The sequence below is a fragment of the Manacus candei genome, unplaced genomic scaffold (genome assembly GCF_025592945.1).
Source record: "Manacus candei isolate 608988 ecotype Guabito, Panama unplaced genomic scaffold, ASM2559294v1 h1tg000018l, whole genome shotgun sequence".
Classification (NCBI taxonomy): Eukaryota; Metazoa; Chordata; class Aves; order Passeriformes; family Pipridae; genus Manacus; species Manacus candei.
The window spans coordinates 12,917,414-12,927,531 of NW_026138066.1; the positions used below are offsets into that span (position 1 = coordinate 12,917,414).

Consider the following 10,118-nt stretch of genomic DNA (forward strand, 5'->3'; position numbering starts at 1 on the left):
CCAGCACACTAATTCTCTGCAAAATGCTTAAGAAAAAACCCCTGAGTTTGAGACAGTGAATTTTTACTGACACAGTAAAGAAAAGGCAGGAAACAGAACTGGGATCTGCCCCACTGGTACTCCTGTCATGGAATAGACTAGTTTTACACCAAGTGGTCCCTGAGAGCTACCAGAGAGCATCCAGATGTTCTTTGTAATACTGTGTCAATATACCTGGTTGTTTATGACACGTCTTGTGACAGTTCTCAGCAGTGGACCAAGACAGTAGGTGCTGTGTTGTCAGAGAAGAAATAGATCCCGGCCCTCGAAGCTTCCTGTATCCCAAGGCAATGCAGTCAGGGTAAGAAGGAAGCCCTGAGCAGGCACACCAGTGCCAATAGCCACAGCCATGGGTCTGTGGCTGGAACATTGGTGGTCTGCTGTGCACCTGGTCTGCCTTGGGGTGGTAGAAGAGTTGTCAGGTCTCTGAAGACAGCCAAGGAAGGGGCAGCTAATGTAGTGCTGTATGGCACAGGGGACATCTCTTCTTCCCTAGCCAAGGGACGGAGCTGTGGCACAAAGACAGCCATCTACACAGAAAGCACAGGGAATGGCACCCGCACTGTTTGCAGACACACTGCCTGGTTGCACATAAACGGAGCTGAGGAAATGTGGTAAGAGAAAGCTAAACAGGTGGTTTGTCACATGACTTGCAACGATAAACATCTGGTTTTATAACCTCATCCCAGGTCTCCTTCTTGTAGGCAAAAGAAGCAAAAAGTCACTGGCAGGGTAAGACAGACATGAACAGACAGACACACCACACAGAATCAGCTCCCTGTCTATAGCTGTTAATGGCCTTTTCCCTGGATGGACAAGAAGCAAATTGAGCAAATTCATGCACACACATGAATATTACTATGCCCACGCTCTTCAGTTGCTCCACCTCTAAAAGCACCTTTTTTGTTGTGCAGACTTCTGTTTAAAACAAGTAGAAGGGACAACCCAAACAAGCCTGCTGACCAAGTATGCACACTGCTGGTTAGATACAATGTGCCATGTCACTTGCCCTGAGCAGTACAGAGAGATGGGACCTACAGGTTTCCCAGCACCACCATGGGAGAGGCTGGCCAACACTTGTCTTCTTATACTTCTTATATTATTCTACAGAGCAGGAAATACTACATAAGATCTCTCCTAATTTAGCAGCATTTTCATAGAGGTTCTGCTGCTAAATGTCCTGACTGGGAAGGTACAGCTATTTTTGTATTTCCAAAACAGCAAGTCAACAGCCAGTGTTGCCTTCTCAGTAAAAAAAGTCACTCACTAGGCATCTCTGGCTGTCTGCAGCTACTATGTTTTTGCTTGGGCTGTAATATTCTTTCCCCTGTTGCAGCATTTATTATTATATATTCCACTACAGGTACCTTACATACCCCTAGCAACCAAAAATCAAGGGATGCAGTTCCCAAATAGATGTCAGGCCTTGTGCATCTGTTGAGACCTATTCCATTCCTCACTAGAGAAAATTAGTCCTAATTTATGTTCTTTGAGAAAAGTCTCACATCACTGTGAAATCCCAAAGCAATTTGTCTAACAACTGTCTGCTACATCCAGCATGCATTTCTGGCAGGCTTGCAATCCTCAAAGGAAGAGGTTTCTGAAATATGTTGGAGGAGGGCTATTTCCACATACTCCAGGGACAAAACCTCTGCCATAGACTCAGCTGGGACCCATTACTCTGCAGTGGGCCTCTGGCACCTCAGGGGCCAGAATTTACTGACCAGCAAAAGCCCATGATGTGCCTCCGTCTGATTTCAGCTCTAATCTGCATGCAGATCTTGTCAGAATGTCAGCTTCCAAAATTTCCCGGTGCCCAAAGCATTTTCAAATTTCATGGAATCCTCAGTAATTCATGTCAAACCTTGGTCAGGGCACTTCTCTGATCCTTCTTACCAAAAAAGATACACAATTCATCTCAACATTCCTGGTTGCAGAAATGAGGATCCACTGTTGTTCCCATGAAAGCCCACCAGCACCCAGCTGGCACTTTCCCTGCCTCTTGCAGCCTTTTAATTGCATTCATCCTTCCCTCCTTGCATTGCCACTCCTGAGTGCCAGGCTCAGGATCTGACACTTTCCAGCTATGGATTTATTCTGGTTGACAGACATCCAGTTCCTCGTTGAAGTCCAGCACAAGGCTCTCCATTGCTGATATGCAATCAGGTTTCTATAGCCAGGGGGCTCAGCCAGCCTGTCCCATATGGCTGTTTATATCCCTGGAAAGGCTTTTGCTGCTAATCAGGCTGACCTGATTCCCATAATCTATGCTTTTCCAGTGGGAGTTCTGCTTAAGGCCAATTGCCAAGGCTGGGAGAGCTCACACTGCAACTTCCATGCCTCTTCTGGAACACTGTAATGCACAGGCACACACAGGCTAGAAATTCCACCCTTGGAAGGGATGGCAATAGCCAAAAACCTGCCTTCTGCCCTTCCAACAAGGCTCCCCATTGCAGCTTAATAATGGGGCATTTTCTAGGAGATTTTACTTCCTCTACCACTAAAAACATTTCAGCTGTAAAAGCAAGCAGAGAGGTCTGCAGCTTCCCTATCCCTGAGCCTTGTAGAAGGTTGGCACATAGATGCAGGCCCATGCTCAGCCCAGGATGTATTTGGTGCTGTTGAAAGTGCAAGCAAAGGCAGCTGAGGAAGCAGATTCCCAGAGACACTGGCTTTCTCTAGGTGCTAAGCATTTTCCCAGGCCCCAGCCAAGACTGTTACAATCTCTGGTGCTGAGCTCGCCCTGGCTGTGGGAACCCCCATCTGTCAAATCAGAGGTAGCCAAGTGCAGATAATTTTTTTAAAGAAAACAAGAAAGTAAGAGAGTTTCGATGACCTAAAGTCCCAAGAGACAACTTGTTGCCTGGCTCACTCTTTCTTGTCCCCTTCACAACCACTTTGAATCAAAAGTTCAACAATTCTTTTGGAATTTGGGTTTTAAAGATGTCTGAGAAACTTAGAATAGTGTCATGGTTTGTGCCCCCACCACAAATAGGTTGTTCTGTAAGAAGATCTGCAAGAAGTGAATCTGCCAATCCATCCTGAGCTCTGCAGGAGGCATGTTGATAAGTTTATCCTGGACATAAACACAGATGGAAGGAAATTGCCATAAAAAACCCCAAAACATGACAAGTCATAAAGGATGTAACTGCACCTAAAATGCGTTAGAGACTTCTAGGTTTGTTAAGCTACAAAGGAAGATTTCATCCAACCAAAAAGCCCAGTAACCAAGTTCAGAGTGGTCCAGCAGGCTCCCCCAGACCAGCCACCTGGGACAACCCACCCCAGCCCCCTTTCTCTTCTGAGAGCTGAGCTGCCAGGAAGGGGGCCAGACACCAGGCACAAGTGAAGATCCTCAGTCCAGCGTGAGGTTTCATTCCCAGCAGCAACAAGGGTTTGGAGATGGGCTCAAGTCTCAGCGTCATCTAAGTGCCCGGTGCAGCCACCAAAATGACATGCCAGCCATGTTTTTTATTCCTGTTGCCTCTGAGAACAACAGTGTTACCAGAAATAGGATTAGTGGGGACGATCTCCTCCTTAGGAGAAAACCATTAGCCACAGAAACAAGGAATGAGCCTATAAAAGAATTTCGCTATCAAGGGACCCATCTGGCTCTCACCAGTGAGAATTTGCATGGTTCCCAAGCATTTAAGTGCAGAATTAATAAGAACCTCTTTATTTCTTCAGTACTAGGCAGTAGGAGGAACAGTTGATTAGTTTGCTTGTTAAAGTATTACTGACATTCCATACTGCAGTTTTCAAACAATCAGATCTTGATTATTTTTGGTCATGTAAATTAAATTTTTACAAGGATTATTTTCAAGCCTATTTAACTCTATATAAATGCAGCATTTTTTTCAAATCTCAAATTCCCTTGCCCCAACAAACTAAACAGTGTGTTTTCATGCACATGGCACAGGAAATGAACAGTTTTTATGGGAATATTTAAAACTCACTTTTGCAGACAAAGCAGACTTAGAAAACCTCTTTCAAAAGCGTGATTTTTTTCAGGGTTCGAAGAGGCTAATTATGAGCCTTTGAAACAACAGTCATCCTCCAAAAATAATTTCATTTTAATCACACTGTTTACTGGATATTTATAATGCACATGCAGAAGATTAAAGGTGAATGGATGGAAGGATATATGTTGTGCAGAGCTTGGGGAAGAAACCCAGATTCCAGCTTTGTAGAGAAGTTCATTGGAAATTCTTGTTGAGAATTCTTATTTCCACAATAAAACCAAAAAACAGACATCTTCCAAATGCACTGGATGCACTATAGTGGCCCATGCCCACTAGTATATGTACTTTGGGAAAAGTACATTACCAGGCTTCTAGGCCAAGGAACAAACAAACAGCAACAGAAACGTTTCTGGGCAGAGATGGACTCTTGCCTGAACGACTGTGGGCTCCCCTGGCAGAGCCGAGCATCCTTGTGGCACGAGGTGTTTCGAGAGCATGCAACGTGCCAATCTAAATATGAATCTTTGATTCATCTCTCATTGCACAGTTTCGCACTTGTGCTTTAACTGAGTGTTCCTTAGAGAAAAAGGAAAGGTTTTGAGGAAAAAAAAAAAGCAAAAAGAAAAATCAGAGCAAACCTAGGAGGAAAGTGTATTGACAGCAACATCTGCTCCAAAAAAGGCAGGGACAGAATTTACCTTACTCCCCAGCAAATGACAGGAACTTTTAGATCCGAAACTAAAATGTTCTTCATCAGAAAAAAGTGAAGTCAAAAGAAAACCTGTAAAAGTAGGAGAATATCTCACTGACAGGGCAGGAAGAAAAATTAAGAATCAGTTCACTAGTAAGAAGAAAAGTTCTGGGGGATATTTTTCCACAGGTATTTGAAGAAAAACTTGAAACAACGAGCAAATTCAGATTGAATTCAGTTAAATTCTTGGCTGAAAGAAGAGTAAAGTTATAGATTTCTGAAGATGGCAAATATTTCCACTCCAACCGTTTGCAAGTAAAAATTTTGTAACTTATTTGTTCAAAATACCATTCAATTCAAAAAACACAAGACTAATCAGAACACAAACAATTCAATTTTGGTGGAATGAAACACTTTAGTTCATTCAAGGTTTTGGCATGATAAGCTTTTTGGTTTCATTTTGCCAAAGAAAACTTCAGAAAATTCTGACACAAGACATTTTTCCTGCTTTTTTGGTTTGGTTTCTGAACAAAAAAACCCCTAATCAGTATTTGGCTGGATGTATTAGAGTCACTGAATGAAATTATGCCAAGGTAACATGGCTTTAACATAGCAAAATGAAGATGCTAAAGTATCAGATTAATCCAAAGCAACTGTATGCTGTTTTATGCTTGCTGACTGCTGAAGGAAATACAGAAGTAATGATGCAATGCTTACATGTAATGAATTCTGGAATATCAGCTATGTTTTTAGAACCCAAAGCTGGTGGAAGCTTTCTCTCCCTCTGTCCTTTGCATTTTCTCACTGGGCTTCTGGCCACACATACCAATGATATACTGCTAGTGAGGCAGACAGGTGCTTCCAAAACTTTTTTAAAAATGGACTTCACTGATGAACAGTGGCTGCCTTTTGCCAGCACAATTATTGCCTTGGCCTTCACAGGTTCTTTATTGGTGCTGTGCTGCAACATACTTCATTTCAGACATAAATCAATTTAGCTGTAAAGTTCTTTACATTTTTGTGTGCCCTCACTTGTAATGGTGAATGTTCTCTGGTAGGCAAGATGTGATTGTTCATGAGACAGGCACAGCCTCCTGCTGCTCTCTGTGCTCCCATTCCTGCAGCTCCTGTGACCATTCCTGCCACCCTTGAGGCCACCGCTGGGATCGCTGAACTGCTGCCAGCATCAGGAAAAGCAGCATGTTTCAGTCCCTTTCATGTGTGTTTGGAAAAACTAAGTTTTCAGAGCTCCTTTCTCAGAGTTAAAGAAAACCCATATTGTCTTCACCAGAAAATGCATGTATACAGAGCACAGATAAAGAATAATGAATGGGAGCCAAGAAAGGAGTTAATGCAAGAGGAGTACTCACAGCACTCTGCTTCCAGCAGCAGTGATCTGCCCTGATTCTGATGATGGTCCCTGTCTGGGCCTTGGGGGACTGAGAGCAGCATTTGCTGCCAGGTAAAGAGTTGCTTCATACCCCTTTTACAATTTCTGCTATGGCACCATCAGAAAATGTCTCTATCTTATGTAGAAATAAATTAATAACTAATATAAGCATCAATAAAAGAAATCCCTTTGGAAAGTACCCCCTCAAACCCGCTGGTTAAGTGTTTCATGAAAACACAAGTAAGATACAGTCTGTATTACTGCCAAATCAGATATAGTCTTTCTGACAGAAGAGTAAACAAAAGAAGTAATGGAAGAATAACAGAAATGACAAATTTAAGACAGGAAGCATAGCATTTTGAAACTCATGCAAGAGCTTAAAAACATTATTTTTGTATTGTCATGAAAACTCCAAGTAGAATAATATAATAAGGTGCAATATTTTCAGTGGGTTTTGTCACATTCAACAGCACATATGACAACCAAGCACTTTGACAATGTTATGAAGACTTGCTTAAGACCACCTGGGAGGGGATAAAGTGATTTAGAACAACATTTAATAGTCTAGTGAAGCTCAAATTAGTGTTCTATAGTTTACTAGAAAGGTCCAAAGATATAGGAGAGAGAAAGAGAAACTAAGAGGGAAACATTTGCTTTTTCATATTTAGGATGGTGACAGAATAACTTCCAAATATGTAATGGTACATATTGGTACTCTAGTTATATTTTATAAAAATATTCCATATGGTATGTAGTAGGGCAGTATTAAAGTAGAAATATGAATGTCAAAAGGCAAAGGCACCACAGCCATTGGCTAAAACAAGTTCCTAGAAAGAAGATTTTACATGAAGCATTACATGAAGCACATTACATGGGTAATGTGCTCATATTGGCATCCTCACCCCCATTCCCCCACTGCTGTATACAGTTCCCAAAAGAACAAGTTCAGATTTAGAAACATGATGTATATCAAGTTACTATTCAGCACATGGCACAAACAACAGGTGAGGGTTTCACTTCATGTATTTCAGGTTTATAATGAAAGTGTTGCAAAGCAGTTTAAATTTAGTAGTAGAATGGCTAAGGCTTAAGTAAGAGGGTAGGCCTAGAAAGCAACACTTTACAGTAGTGAGTTAAGCAGCAGCCTTGTTCGTGGGAATAGAATGTACTGAAGAAGTAGAAACAATAATCAAAAGATTTAGTCAAGCATGTACGTAACGATTTGTACCTTAGATGTGGTAAGGGTCTGTTAAACAGTTTCTAGGGGGGTAAGACAACTTAAGCAGATTTATGATTAGAGTAGATGATTGTTAATTGTTATAAACTATTGCACCTGGTTTGCTATAGAAACTGTAATTGTTTTAGCCGTGAGAATACATGTAAACTTGTTTATGTATAAAAGCTGAACTGAGAACGAGGGTCGTTGGAACCCTGTCTTGGGGCGTTAGCCCGCAGGTTCCCGGGGCCCCGAATAAAGCACCCATAAACCGGCACTTTGTTGGTTTGTGTCTTTGTTTACGGGCAACAAAAGCACAAGTCAAAACTCTATAGCCAAGCTGTATCTCAGATTCACCCACTGCGGTTCCAGTACCCTGGGCAGTTGCTTTTCAACAAATCCTAAATAAGGTATATAAAACTATTTTTATATCTACTGAACTTTTCTCTTTTGAAACTGAGGAGTCATGGATAACATCCTTAATATGGTACTGAAAGAGGAAGACAATTGCCCTTGTCCATTGCATCCAGTAAAGGCAGATGAAACCCACAGACCTGAACTTCTTTAGGTAGTCAAGAAGTCAAGCATGCATAGCTGGAGCTACAGAGTGACTTGGCCTTCAAAAGCACTACATGGCCAGCATGTCAGGTACAGAACAGATGTTGGCCAAGCCAAGCATGCAAATCTCTATCTGCAGTGCTAACACTGGATCCTAAGCTATTGGGTCCAGGAAAAGCATCTTCCCCTCTGCAGAGCTGAGGTAAAAAAGCTACAACTTCGAAATGTGACAAAAACTGTCTATGATAAATTATGCATTAGCTTTCTGTGCAAAGTCTTTCAGGTGACAAAGAAGCAGATGGTTTTTGAGCCATGTGTACATATGTTTCTCAGCAGAAGAGGTTCCTATGGAAGCTTCTAGGCACAAAAACATGGAGAAGATCAGATAAAATCCTTTCAAAGAGCAAGAGGAAAAGATGTCATTCCAGTGACAACTTAAAATAAATTAATCAAATACTGGAAAAGTTGCTTCAGCATATATTTAAAGCTGAGTAGAAGTTTCCTGGATTGAGACACAAATAAATATGTGAGGCTTTGCACCTTTTTTTTCTTTTTAGGAGTTTTTAGGCAAGTTGTCACAGGGTCTCCAAGAATACACTCACAGAGTAACAGCAGAGCCCTTGAAAGCACAGGCACAGGATGACTCCAGAGGTAAAAGCACAAATATGAATGGTCAAGGATGGTCAGTAAAGGATTGCAACCCTGAGAGCTGGGCAGGGCTTGCTTTGGGGCATAACAGAGAAGACACGTAAAAGGGAACAAGGAACTGATATTAAATAGGCATAAAAAATCTCCTATACAGTGAAAACACAAAGGAGGAAAAGAGAAGGAAGTAGAAAAAAAAAAACCCTGTGCAAGACTGGGATCACAGGAAGAGCAGGGTAAGAGGAGGTGCCCCTGCACTGTGCTATCCCCTCTCTCCAACAGTAACAGCATTGTGCCCAGTCAATACTTATCCAAAGCGGATCCTCATTCCCCCTCTGTGGACAAAGAACACTGTCCTACTGAAACTCAGCAATTATCCATCAAGTCTTGTCTTTTTGTCCACGGGTTAAATACACTAGAATTAGAGAGGTGTGGGCACATGCATGTGTGTGTTTTCTGCTCTAGTTTTCCAACGCAAGGTGATTAAGACCACAGCATCAAGTCAGACTAAAGGTGAACACAACTCAGTTGGGCTTTTAAAATTAATTAAAAACATGGAATAGTAAAAAATCATTAAAAAAATAAAACCTCTAAGTACTTGAAGGTTTATAAAATGTTGTGCAACTTCAGATAATGAATAAATAATTCATTACACAAATACTTCCTAAGGGTGCATTTCCTTGCTCGAGGAATTCCTGAAATGAAGCTTGGCAAATGCAAAGAACCTATGAAAAGGATGGCATTAATTCTAGAAGGTTCTGCATTTAACACGTTTCTACCTTAACATGAGAGGAGAGTTATTATTCTGTCACTCCTTCTGGAATGATATTAAGATTCAGACGCCGAGCACGGCAATGGAGTGCGAAGGTTTGCTGTGCACTGAGGGCTCCTCGCCTGCACCTGTTTACGATCGATTGCCTCATTATCATTTCGCACAGCGGGAGAGAGCACAGCTAAACCCACACCCAGAGGAAACTGAAAATTCACTGGGTTTATTAATGTCCCTTCCATCTGCAGCCCTGCATGCTGCTTCCTGAGCTCTGGGCAGCACCACACGGCCATGACATGGAGCTTTATTGCCCGGTCCTGCACGGCAAAGTGTTGCACCAGAGAATTCTCCAAGCTCTGGGGGTGGCAACTGAGCATGGCAGAGCACAGAAATAAGAAGCCATGTCCATATGATGTGTTGGTGTGTTGGTTTTTTATTCTCCCCCTTCTCCCTCCCAGAAAGCATACTTCTAACCAAGACCAAGGATAGAATAATGGAGAGGAAGAAAGCAGGGGAAAAAAAAAAAATCAATGCCTTTTTCACGTTTTCATAAATCACGATAAACCACCATTCCTGACTATTTTCATTCCTGCAGCCAGGCAGGCTCTGTGCTGCAGTGCAGAGAACCAGAGTTCATGCTTCACAGCATGGCTTTCTTTTCCCTGGGCTGATGAGGGCTAGAGCACTAGCCCAGTGCTGGTGGGCTGCTCTCAGGAAACACTCAAGATTGGATTGGAGGGGGCTCTGAGCGACCTGATCTAGTTGAAGATTAATACAGGGTTTTGGACTAAATGACCTTTAAAGGTCCCTTCCACCCCAACTATTCTATGAGTTTATGATTCAGAGCT

The 10,118-nt window shown here is 42.2% G+C and overlaps 1 long non-coding RNA gene across 1 annotated transcript; it reads left to right on the forward strand.

Annotated features, from left to right (window-relative positions):
* The first annotated feature begins 263 nt into the window (after positions 1-263).
* LOC127469888 (uncharacterized) lies at positions 264-3,187 on the forward strand. The gene is made up of 3 exons (XR_007904107.1): positions 264-461; positions 954-1,005; positions 3,035-3,187. It is a non-coding gene; the product is annotated as an uncharacterized LOC127469888 (long non-coding RNA).
* Positions 3,188-10,118: the final 6,931 nt, after the last annotated feature.